We start from the raw sequence: 12468 nt of genomic DNA on the forward strand, positions 1-12468 counted from the left end.
GGTCAGGGGCGTGTGCCTTGGTTGCAGGCACATCCCCAGTGGGAGGTGTGCAGGAGGCAGCTGATGGATGTTTCTCTCTCATTGATGTTTCTAACTCTCTGTCCCTCTCCCTTCCTCTCTGTAAAATATCAATAAAACATATTTAAAATAAAAATGTTTGCTGTATGGAAACCCCCAATACTCTGTAGCTTCCAAAATTAATGAACACCCCACTATCTTTTTTTTTTAATATATTTTATTGATATTTTACAGAGAGGAAGGAAGAGTGATAGATAGTCAGAAACATCGATGAGAGAGAAACATCGACCAGCTGCCTCCTGCACACCTCCCACTGGGGATGTGCCCGCAACCAAGTTACATGCCCTTGACCGGAATCGAACCTGGGACCCTTCAGTCCGCAGGCTGACGCTCTATCCACTGAGCCAAACCGGTTTTGGCGAACACCCCACTATCTTGATGTAAAAGCTCTGAGCCCTTACAGTGTAAACTCCCTACTCCCAGCATAAGGCACACCATCTGGCCCACACTGATAAGGACACAAGTTGTTTACCACGGTCTATATAACCCTGAGACCGTCTTCAGTTGAGGTCTTCTGCCCAATAAGAGGAGGACTCCACGTCGCTCTGAGAGACAAGCCCCTGATTGCTCTGCTGTGTGAGCCTGAACCAACTGCGGCCGCCTGCCTGTCTCTGTTTTCGTCGTCTGTCCAGTGTGCATCGCCGGGTGGCCTTTGCTGGAGCCTGGGACCCACTAGGAATAGGTAAATAAACCCTGTGTGATTGCATACTAATTCTGTCTTGTGTGTCATGTGTTCTGGTTCGGCTCAGCTGTCCAGCGGTCCTCAAACTTTTTAAACAGGGGGCCAGTTCACTGTCCCTCAGACCGTTGGAGGGCCGGACTATAGTTTAAAAAAAAAACTATGAACAAATTCCTATGCACACTGCGGGCCCGGGACAAGTCGGCTGCTAAGCAGGACAGGCAGCGGCACCCGGCGGGCCGGATAAATGTCCTCGGCGGGCCGCATGTGGCCCGCGGGCCATAGTTTGAGGACCCCTGGTAGACATTGAAGTACCAGGGGATAGGCCATTATTGCTGACTCCTGGTCATCTGCATTTGTCCCACTAAGTCTAGACCAGCCGTGGGCAAACTACGGCCTGCGGGCCGAATCCGGCCCGTTCGGCTGTTCTATCCGGCCCGCGGAATGGAAAAAGCAAAGGGTTCTCTTGCTCTCCCCTCCGCTCCTTTACTTTGAATTTATATTAGTTCACACAAACACTCCATCCATGCTTTTGTTCCGGCCCTCTGGTCCAGTTTAAGAACCCATTGTGGCCCTGGAGTCAAAAAGTTTGCCCACCCCTGGTCTAGACAGATAATCAATTAATTGGGGCATAATTGGGACATACATGTAGGTCTAAAAAGTCGTTTCAAAGAGTATAAAACAAAAAGTCTAAGTAATTAGGAAGAATTATGTATTCAAAAAGTAAACATTTTACTTCCGTGGTGTGGACAAGAAGTGGCCACATGCTAACCTGACAAGCTTAAGGAAGGCCTGTGTGGCAGACACGCAAACACAGATACCTAAAGTAACCACAAAGGATGGTCTGAAATTGTAACTTTTTTTAAAAATATATTTTATTGATTTTAGAGAGGAAGGGAGAGTGAGAGAGAGATAGAAACATCAATGAGAGAGAATCATTGATCGGCTGCCTCCCGCATGCCCCCTACTGGGGACCGAGCCTGCAACCCAGGCATGTGCCCTTGGCTGGAATCGAACCTGGGACCCTTCAGTCTGCAGGCCAACGCTCTATCCATTGAGCCAAACCAGCTAGGGCAGAAATTGTAACTTTTAACGAAAAGCAATTCCCGGCAGATAGTCAATCTTCCCTGACAAAAGTCAATCTTTACCTTAACTAAGTTTGTCTATTGCCTTTTGCATTTATTATGACATTCCTCAGGAATGTCAGGGTAATTCCCCTTTCTCCAGACCTCTCAGGGCACAACCAATGCACCAGGGCGGAAAACCATAAATCCCCTCCTGTTGTTATCATGTTAATTGTTGACTTTAACTACCCACTAAAAAGATGGGTAAAAGATGTATGTATCTATCATGTTACTTTTCATCCAAACCCAGAAGTTTCCCCGATTTGCTTTCTTCCACCTCCCCAATATATCACCAAAGGATTTCAAGTAACCCACTTAAGTCTTCTCTTTTGATGGTAATGTATAAAATAAGGTGCAAAACTGACATTCTCTGGAGCATTATCTCACTCTGTTGAGATTTTGATTCCAGGCAATTGTCAACAGTTTAGCTGAAATAAACTCACAAAAGTTCTCTATAGGTTTAAATGTTCCTTATGTTGATGTTAGTTTTCACTCTAGCAACACAGTAGAAATGTTGTCATTGTAGATGTAAGAAACATCCAAACCTGTAGAAAGTTTTTATGAGTTTATGTGAGCCAAAGTGACAATTGCTGGTGATAGATCGTCCCTTCCCCCAACTGGTGGGTGGCATATGACGTATGACATAACCGGCGTCTGCCGCCGGGACATCCCGAGACATTCAACCACCAATCAGCGCTTGCCGAGTGCCCTGGGCCCCACCCCTTCCTGTTCCTCCCATCAAAAGGCATGTTCAGCCCTAGCCGGTTTGGCTCAGTGGATAGAGCGTCGGCCTGCGGACTGAAGGGTCCCGGGTTCGATTCCGGTCAAGGGCATGTACCTTGGTTGCGGGTACATCCCCAGTAGGAGGTGTGCAGGAGGCAGCTGATCAATGTTTCTCTCTCATCGATGTTTCTGACTCTCTCTCTCTCCCTTCCTCTCTGTAAGAAATCAATAAAATATATTTAAAAAATAAATAAATAAAATAAATAAATAGGGAGAAACCAAGATGGCGGCATAGGTAAACACCTAAACTGCTGCCTCGCACAACAATTTCAAAACTACAACTAAAAGACAGAACGGACACCATCCAGAACCACAGGAAAGCTGGCTGTGTGAAAATTCTACAACTAGAAGGAAGGAGAAAAGCTCACAGAGAATTGGAGGTACGGCAAAGGGGCTTTGTGCGCGCAGAGAGGAAGGGCGGCTGAGAGCCTGGCTGACTTCCTCTGGCGGAAGGGGGAAGGAAGCCTCCGACCGCACTGAACCCTAGTTCTGACTGCACTGAACCCCAGTTCCGGGCGAACCCCTGGGGACCCACGCTCTTGTGGGGGGAGTCTGGACTCTCAGGCGGAGACTCGGGAGCCGGGGAAAACAGAGGACTGAAAGCGCGCCTGCGCCGGTGCGCACAAGGGCTGCGGAGGTTGCCACAGGCTTTCCCTAGTGGAGGGGAGTCAGAGGATTCTGACTGCACTGAGCCCCAGTTCTGACTGCAGTGAACCCCAGTTCCAGGCGAGCCCCTGGGGACCCACGCTCTTGTGGGGGGAGTCTGGACTCTCAGGCGGAGACTCGAGCTGGGGAAGGCGGAGGACTGAAAGCGCGCACGTGCGCGCAGCGGCGGGGCTGACAGGAAGCCAAGACTGAGGCTCCACCCCATCCAAGCTGAGCACAGAGGCTATTGCAATTTGGCAAGTCTAATCCTATAGGGCTGTCTCCAGCACCGGGCTTCTCCCAGCATAGACACAGCTGATCCTTACAGCCAGCTGACCCGGAGGTCAATTCTTCCCAGTGATACCAACAACAATAAAGACTTAATTACAACAAGGCTGTACACACAGTCCACAAAGGGGTGCACCAAGAGTGTCCACCTCAGGTTAACTGGGGAAGCAGACCCACTGGGCCATATTGGAAACCTAGCACAAATATCTACCTTACCAACTCAGGGAATTAGTGAAAATGCGGGGTCAAAGAATCAGATCACAAATGAAAGAAATGGAGGAAAACAAATGACTGGATATAGAATTCAAAACCACCGTTATAAGACTTTTTAAGAATATCCTAGAAAAGGCCGATAAATATAACGAGACCCTCGAAGATATGAAAAAGGACCAACTAGAAATTAAACATACACTGACTGAAATAAAAAATATTATACAGAGACCCAGAAACAGAATAGAGGAACACAAGAATCAAGTCAAAGAATTGAAATACAAAGAAGCAAAAAACACTCAACCGAAAAAGCAAAAAGCAAAAAAAAAAATCCAAAAAGTTGAAGATAATGTAAGAAGACTCTGGGACAACTTCAAGCGTACCAACATCAGAATTATGGGGGTGCCAGAAGAAGAGAGAGAGCAAGATACTGAAAACCTATTTGAAGAAATAATGACCGAAAACTTCCCCCACCTGGTGAAAGAAATAGACTTACAAGTCCAGGAAGCCCACAGAACCCCAAACAAAAGGAATCCAAAGAGGACCACACCAAGACACATCATAATTAAAATGCCAAGAGCAAAAGACAAAGAGAGAATATTAAAAGCAGCAAGAGAAAAACAGTTAATTACCTACAAGGGAGCACCCATACGACTGTCAGCTGACTTCTCAACAGAAACTATGCAGGCCAGAAGGGAGTGGCAAGAAATTTTCAATGTGATGAATAGCAAGAACCTACAACCAAGATTACTCTACCTAGCAAAGCTATCATTCAGAATTGAAGGGCAGATAAAGAGCTTCACAGATAAGAAAAAGCTGAAGGAGTTCATCACCACCAAACCAGTATTATATGAAATGCTGAAAGGTATTCTTAAAGAAGAGGAAGAAGAAAAAAGTAAAGAGAAAAATTATGAACAACAAATACATATCTATCAACAAGCGAACCTAAAAATCAAGTGAATTAAAAACCTGAGGAGCAGAATAATCTGGTGAATATAATAGAATCAGGGGCATAGAAAGGGAGTGGACTGATAATTCTCAGGGGGAAAGGAGTATGGGGGGTTCATGAAGAGAATGGACAAAAATCATACACCTATGGATGAGGACAGTGGGGGGGAGGTAAGGGCAGAAGGTGGGGTGGGAAAGGGGTGGAGGGGAGCTATGGGGGGAAAAAGGAGAAATAATTGTAATAATCTGAATAAAGATTTATTAAAAAAAAAAATAAATAAATAAATAAATAAAATATCAATAAAATATATTTTTAAAAAAAAGGCATGTTCACCACTGCACGTGTTGCTGCTCTCCCAGTCTGCAAGTCAGCCTGGCTGGGTCCTTCCTTCTCCTCCTCCCCCTCCTCTAATCCTGATCTTTCTACCCTCCTCCATAATGAATCTCACTCGTTAGTGCAGAATAAACTCTTCCTCTTTAACATGCCTTGGTCTCTGACTCCCATTTCCTGCACCTCGAACCTTACAGCTGGGAAGCAAAATCTCAACAGATTGAAAACATGCTCCAGCAAACTGTAGTATTACAATTTATTTTATACTTCAGAATCAAAGAAGAAGACATACGGGGTTACATGAAATCCACTGGTGATATATTAGGGAGGCAGGAGAAAGCAGCGTGGGAAATTCTCTGAGATTGTGTTAGCAGTGGGGAGCTCTCCAGGTCCTCACCTGTTGCTGGTGGGAGTGACATTCTTTTTTAAAAAATATATATTTTTATTGATTTCAGAGAGAGGAAGGGAGAGGGAGAGATAGAAACAATGAGAGAGAATCATTGATCGGCTGCCTCCTGCCCCCCACTGGGGATTAAGCCTGCAACCCAGGCATGTGCCCTTGACCAGAATCAAAACTGGGACCCTTCAGTCCGCAGGCTGATGCTCTATCTACTGAGCCAAACCAGCTAGGGCGGGAGTGGTATTCTTGTAATGTCACGAGAAAAAAAATTTTTTTTGAGACTTGCACAGGAGAGTGAGTGACATTTATTTGCATGGAGTTAAATCCCTGAGTTTCCAAGGTCCCATTTCCCTCCATTCCCCACCCCCAAAAGAAGCCCAGCCAGGCCTTCAGGGGGCTAGGATTAAAGCCATTGCCCAGAGTTTCTGTTGCATGTTGGAGCACAGTCTAATCCAGCATCATGCTAGGCGAGTTTGTGTCCCAGCTGCAGGCCAGCAGTCCATGGGTGTGGGTGGGTCAGCAGGGCCATTTGGCTTCTGAGGCCACCCAGGTAGGAGGAAAAGAGGAACAAGAGAGACACAGGAATCCAAGAGCCAAGAGAGCAAGCTCTTTTGTCTTGGGGATTATGTATTCCCACATTTTCACAGGCTTGTAGTGGCCCTACCCACTGTGGCCAGTGATAGTCATGGGTTCAATTCCAGTCAATGGCAGGAACCTTGGCTGCAGGTTCAATTCCCAGCCCACAGTCAGGGCGCATGCAGGAGGCAATCAATCCATGTCTCTCTCTCACATCAGTGTTTCTCTCTGTCTCTCTCCCTCCCTTTTACTCTTTCTAAAAATCCATGGAGGTGGGGGGCGGGGGCACAGGAGTTGTGGGAGCCAGCCTTCATGCTGCTCTTTTGCCAGGGCTGTGGGAATGGGCTCATTGTGGAGGAGGGACAGCACTGCCACTGTTTTGCCTGCAACACCTGCCCGAACCTGCACAACATCACTGGTAAGGTAACAAATTGGAAGTATCCAAAACTGAAAGAAGTGGATGACTTGCTTGGTGGAGCAGCTGCCTGGGAGAACATGGTCTCTGCTGCAGAGCTATGTCCCAAATGTGAACATCCTCGTGCCTATTTCATGCAGCTTCAGACCTGAGCTGCAGACGAACCAAAGACTACCTTCTACAAGTGCTGCAAGGCGCAGTGTGGACACTGCTGGAGGGACTAGAGCCAGGCTGGCCCAGCTGCATGGCGTCTGTTTACCTTATTCCCCAGAGTGGATTCCCAGCAGGAGCGAGGACTTGTGTCCTGAGGGTCTCTGCTGGCGTTGGTGGAAACATAATGTTTTTAGGGTTGTTGGCTAGGGTGTCAGGAAATGGAAAGCCCATCTATTACTCAGTGGATGAGCTCATTAATGTCAAGGGAGATTTTGTGTGTGGGGAAGATTATCCACAATTAATAATAAGGTCCTGTTCATTCACCTTTCACATTTATTGAGTAATTGACATCCTTTTACCATTAACCAACACTCTTAAATATTTATATTGTTTTCATAACTAATAAAGTAAAACTTATTAATTTAGTACATTGATTTCAGAGAGAGGAAGGGAGAGGGAGAGATAGAAACAATGAGAGAGAATCATTGTTTCTAAATATTTAACTGTTAAGTGCAAACTTATTTAATCAATATTTATTCTGAATATTTAATTAAAATGAAAAGTTTTAAAAAATAAAAATTAATGGAAAAAATATCCTCAGGTGAGGATTAACCAAAAAACCCTATCTAATAAAGAGGGAGTATGCTAATTGACCATCACTCCATCACAAAGATGGCTGCACCCACAGTTGAGGCCAAGTTCCCATAAGGAGCCTTAACAAGCAATCAGCAGGGACCTGAGGCTACGCCCTCCCCCGCCCCGTGGGGCTTGACAGGGAACCTCAGGCTGTGTCCCCCACCCGGCATGGCTTGACAGGGGACTTCAGGCCACGCCCCCTACCCGGCGGGGATTGACGGAGGACCTCAAGGTGCACTTCCCGTCCTGGTGCTGTGCTAGGGACCTCAGGCTGCTCCCCCCACCCCAGCGCCAGGCTGGAGGACCTGGCTTAACAGGGGACCTCAAGGTGCACCCCCAGTGCTGGGTTGGGGGAACTCAGGCTGCGCCCCCACCCAGCGGGGCTGGACAGGGGACCTGAAGCTGCGCCCCCCTGCCGGTGGGGCTTGATGGGGGACCTGAGGCTGTACTCCCCTCCCAGTGCTGGGCTGGGGGACCTGAGGCTGCACCCCCCCCGCCTGGCGGGGCTTGACAGGGGACTTCAAGGCACGCCCCCCCCCCCTGGTCTGGGCTGGGGGACCTCAGGCCACGCCCTCCGTCCTGGCGCCAGGCCAGGGGACCTGAGGCTACGCCACCTGCCCAGCAGGGCTTGACAAGGATGGGACTGGCTGGGTCTGAATCTAGCCCAATGTGGGGGGACCAGCCAGGTCTGGGTCTCACGCGATTTTGAGGTGCATGTGGGTGGGCGGGGACTTGACTCTGGGTCCCATGGTGAGCCCCAGATTCTGAAAGGAGGAAGGTTTTCATATACATTTTACTAATTTTCTTTCATCTCTGACACTTCTATTATAGAGAAAGGGCAAATAGCAATATTAAGTTATTTCCTCTAATTAATCCCCTTTTAATGTGCACGAATTTCATGCACATGCAAATTTCTGGGCCATTCTTTCAGTGCTGGTGGCCCCCACTGGGTGGGGCCTCCTCCCAGGCTCTGACAGGCCAAATGTTGGATTCCTTGCACTTCCAGAACTAGGTGCAGATTTCTGGCCCAGAGCCTTTCCCTTTGCCTCACATCACTGCAGGGTCAGGTAGAACCAGCCATCCCACAGGGTGTGGAAAGGTGGCCTCCCCTGCTCTTGAGGTGGGCCTCACTGTTCAGTCCCCAGCTGGCTCTTTTTGAAAGTTCCTCTAGAGAGTAAAGGGTCTCTTATGATCACTGATCAGAGTACGTGTCCGACCCCTCCACTGACCCTGAGGTCCAATGGTGGTGCCCTCCCACAGAATCAGATCGGGGCTAACTTCCCAGCTGGGATGCTGGTGGGTTGCTCGCCATGCTCCTGCCAATGAGTCTCACTCAGCCTTGGACTCCTGCAGCAGCACTCACCACCCCTTCTCCCCTCCTGCAATCAGTGCTGTCCTGGTCACCTCTGTCAGCTCCCAGCGCTCCTGGCTCTGTGGCCTAGCCACAGCTTACTCACTTTCCATCCAATCTGCAGTCCCAGCAGGACCCAGGGCTGGGCAGTCAACTGCCACCTCTGTGACTAACGGCAGCTCCTGGTCCCCTGTCTGCAAGGCCCTTCAGTCTGCAGGCTGATGCTCTGACCACTGAACCACCAGCTAGGGCTCAAGCACCATTATTAATCTCACTTCTGCTAGTTGTGCAATTGGAAGCTATAACCTTAAGGTTTAATTGAGGCCAAGGCTGTAAGAACACAATGGTGTAAATTACAATTACCATATAAAAATTTCCAGGGACAGAAGGCGTTTCATAAGTAAATTTCCTGTGCCTCAGCAGCAGTTATAGAGGGTCATATTTTAATAGTTACTTCAACTTTCACCTGAATTAATATATTTAGTAGTCCTTGTTGGGTAGGGAGTAAGCACATTCTCATAATTAGATTCTTGAATCCTATATAATAAAAGGGTAATATGCAAATTGACCGAACGCTGGAACAACCAGTCACTATGACATGCACTGACCACCAGGGAAAGACACTCAATGCAGGAGCTGCCCCCTGGTGATCAGTGTGCTCCCACAGGGGAAGCACTGCTCAACCAGAAGCCAGGCTGACGGCTGGCGAGCGCAGTGGTGGTGGCGGGAGCCTCTCCCGCCTCTGCGGCAGTTGGACATCCCCCGAGGGCTCCCGAACTGTGAAAGGGCGCAGGCTGGGCTGAGGGACTCCCCTCCAGTGCATGAATGTTGTGCACTGGGCCTGTAGTCCTATATAATAAAAGCATAATATGCAAATTGACAGAATGGCAGAATGACAGGTTGGCAGGGGGGTGGGGACGACGAGCAGGCGGTGCCAGGCCAGTGGGCAGAGGGAGGGGATGGTGATCAGGGGGTGGGGGCAACAAGCAGTGGTGGAGGGGTGATGGGGGGGACGGGGCTGGCCGTTGCTGCCGGCGCCTCTCCTGATCAGCCTGCCAGTTGCCTCCCACTGGTTGCCTCCCGCAGAGGGAGGCCAGACTGGGAGCGGGCCTAAGACTCAGTCGGACATCCCGAGGGCTCCCAGACTGCAAGAGGGCGAAGGCCAGGCTGAGGGTCCCCCACCGCTTAAGTGCATGAATTTTTATGCACCAGGCCTCTAGTTTATACATAAAATTCATTTCTCAATATTTCTTTTTCACTAACCTTCTATAACTTTTATTGTTCTTAATTTGCCTCCTTTTACTAATTCAGAAATAACCAAATTATTAGAACAAATTATTTCCTTTTAACTTCTCTTAAAAACACACACATCCCTTTCCTTCCTTTTGCAATAATATTCCTTCTATATTTCAAAAGAGAAACCATAAAAGTGTATTATTGATAATGCAGAAATTATTGTAAACACCTTTAGCAATTATTAACAGTTTTGCTATATACACAAGGTTTAAGAAAAACCCAAAGAACAAGTATAATTATTATGACTAATATTATTAGCAGACAGATAAAGAAAATTGAACAAAATTTTATTGTATTTGTGTGTTTCTGGCTCTTCTGTAAAAAACAATCTGCCCATCTACATGGGGTTTTATATCTGGGCTCTCAATTCTGTTCTATTGATTTCTGTGTCTGTTTTTCTGCTAATACCATAGTGTTTTGATTATTATACTCTGCGGTATAATTTGAAGTCAGGTAGTGTGATACTTCTGGCTTAATTCTTTTTTCTCAGGATTGCTTTGACTATTGGTGGCCTTTTGTGGTTTCATGCAAACCTCAAGATTTTTTCTTCTATTTAAAAAAAAATGACAGGGATTTTGATGGGGACTGCATTAAATCTATATATTGCTTTGGGTAATATAGCCATTTTAACCATGTTGATTCTTATAATCCATGAACATGGGATATTTTCCTACTTTGTTGTGTCTTTTTCAATCTCTTTGAATAATGCTTTGTAGTTTTCAGTTACCCATCTTTGATGTTGTTTGTTTAGATTCTTCCTAGCTATTTTATTATTTTAGTTACAATTGTAAAAGGCATTGTTTTTTTTTTTAAATATATTTTATTGATTTTTTTACAGAGAGGAAGGGAGTTAGAAACATCGATGAGAGAGAAACATCGATCAGCTGCCTCCTGCACACTCCCTACTGGGGATGTGCCCACAACCAAGGTACATGCCCTTGACTGGAATCGAACCTGGGACCCTTGAGTCTGCAGGCCGACGCTCTATCCACTGAGCCAAACCAGTTAGGGCAAGGCATTGTTTTTTTGTTTGTTTGTTTTTCCATTTCTTTCTCTGAAGTTTTGTTGTTAGCATACTGGAAGACAGTGGGCTTTTGTGCATTGATTTTCTATCCTGTAACTTTATTGATTTTTTTTTTTACAGAGAGGAAGGGAGAGGTATAGAGAGTTAGAAACATCGATGAGAGAGAAACATCGATCAGCTGCCTCCTGCACACCTCCTACTGGGGATGTGCCCGCAACCAAGGTACATGCCCTTGACCGGAATCGAACTTGGGACCCTTCAGTCCGCAGGCCAATGCTCTATCCACTGAGCCAAACCGGTTAGGGCTCTATCCTGTAACTTTATTGTATTTGTTTATTTTTTTTAAAATTTCTTTATTGATTAAGTTGTTTATTTTTTCTAATTTTTTTTTGTGGAGTCTTCAGGTTTATTTTTTTATGTACAGAATCATGGCGTCGGCAGTAAGTGACACTTTTACTTCTTCCTTCCTGATTTAGATGCATTTTATTTATTTCTCTTGCTTTATTGCTCTGGCTAGCATTCCCTGAACTATCTATACTAATAAAAGGGTAATATGCTAATTAGATTGGGATACCTACTGGGAGACCTTCTGGATGTCCTTCTGGACAAAGCCATGGTGGTGGGGCCAAGGCAGAGGTGGTTAGGAGAGATCAGGCCAGGAGGGGAGGGAGGGCAGTTGGGGGCAAGCAGGCCGGCGGGGGGACAGTTAGGAGCAAGCAGGCCAGTTGGGGGGGGGCAGTTGGGGGCGAGCAGGCCAGTGGAGGGGTGCAGTTGGGGCTGAGCAGGCCGGCAAGGGGAGGCAGTTGGGGGCGAGCAGGCCAGTGGAGGGGTGCAGTTGGGGCTGAGCAGGCCGGCAAGGGGAGGCAGTTGGGGGCGAGAAGGCTGGCAGGCAGAGTGGTTAGGGGCGATCAGGTAGGCAGGCAGGTGAGTGGTTAGGAGCCAGTGGTCCCGGATTGCGAGAGGGATGTCCAACTGCCAGTTTAGACCCGACCTCACAGGGATCCTGCCTAAACCGGCAGTTGAACATCCCCCGAGGAGTCCCAGATTGGAGAGGGTGCAGGCCAGGCTGAGGGACACCGCCTCCCCCCCCCCCCCCCCGTGCACAAATTTCATGCACCAGGCCACTAGTATTGAATAAAAGTGGCGAGACTAGGCATTCTTGTCTTGTTCCTGATTTTAAAGGAAAAGCTTTCAGTTTTTTTCCATTCAGTATAATATTGACAGGGTTTGTTATATATCACCTCTTTTATGTTGGGGTATTTTCCTTCTATTCCTATTTTATTTCAGTGCTTTAATCACAAATGGATGTTGCCTTATCAAAAAGTTTTTTTTGCATCTATTGATCAGATCATGTGATTTTTATCCTTTCTTTTGTTAAGATGGCATATTACATTGATTGATTTGCATATGTTGAGCCATCCTTGTGCCCCTGGAATGAACCCCACTTGATCGTGATGTATTATTTTTTTAATGTACTGTTGTATTCTATTTGCTAGTGTTTTGTTTAGGATTTTTGCATCTGTATGCATCA

At 47.0% G+C, this 12468-nt stretch overlaps 1 pseudogene across 1 annotated transcript; it reads left to right on the forward strand.

Annotated features, from left to right (window-relative positions):
• Positions 1-6374: 6374 nt before the first annotated feature.
• Positions 6375-6701, forward strand: LOC308236850 (DNA-directed RNA polymerase III subunit RPC10-like; annotated as a pseudogene). The gene has a single exon. The product of its transcript is annotated as a DNA-directed RNA polymerase III subunit RPC10-like (transcript).
• The last annotated feature ends 5767 nt before the right edge of the window (positions 6702-12468 follow it).

This window comes from Plecotus auritus (assembly GCF_963455305.1).
Source record: "Plecotus auritus genome assembly, chromosome: 11".
Taxonomy (NCBI): domain Eukaryota; kingdom Metazoa; phylum Chordata; class Mammalia; order Chiroptera; family Vespertilionidae; genus Plecotus; species Plecotus auritus.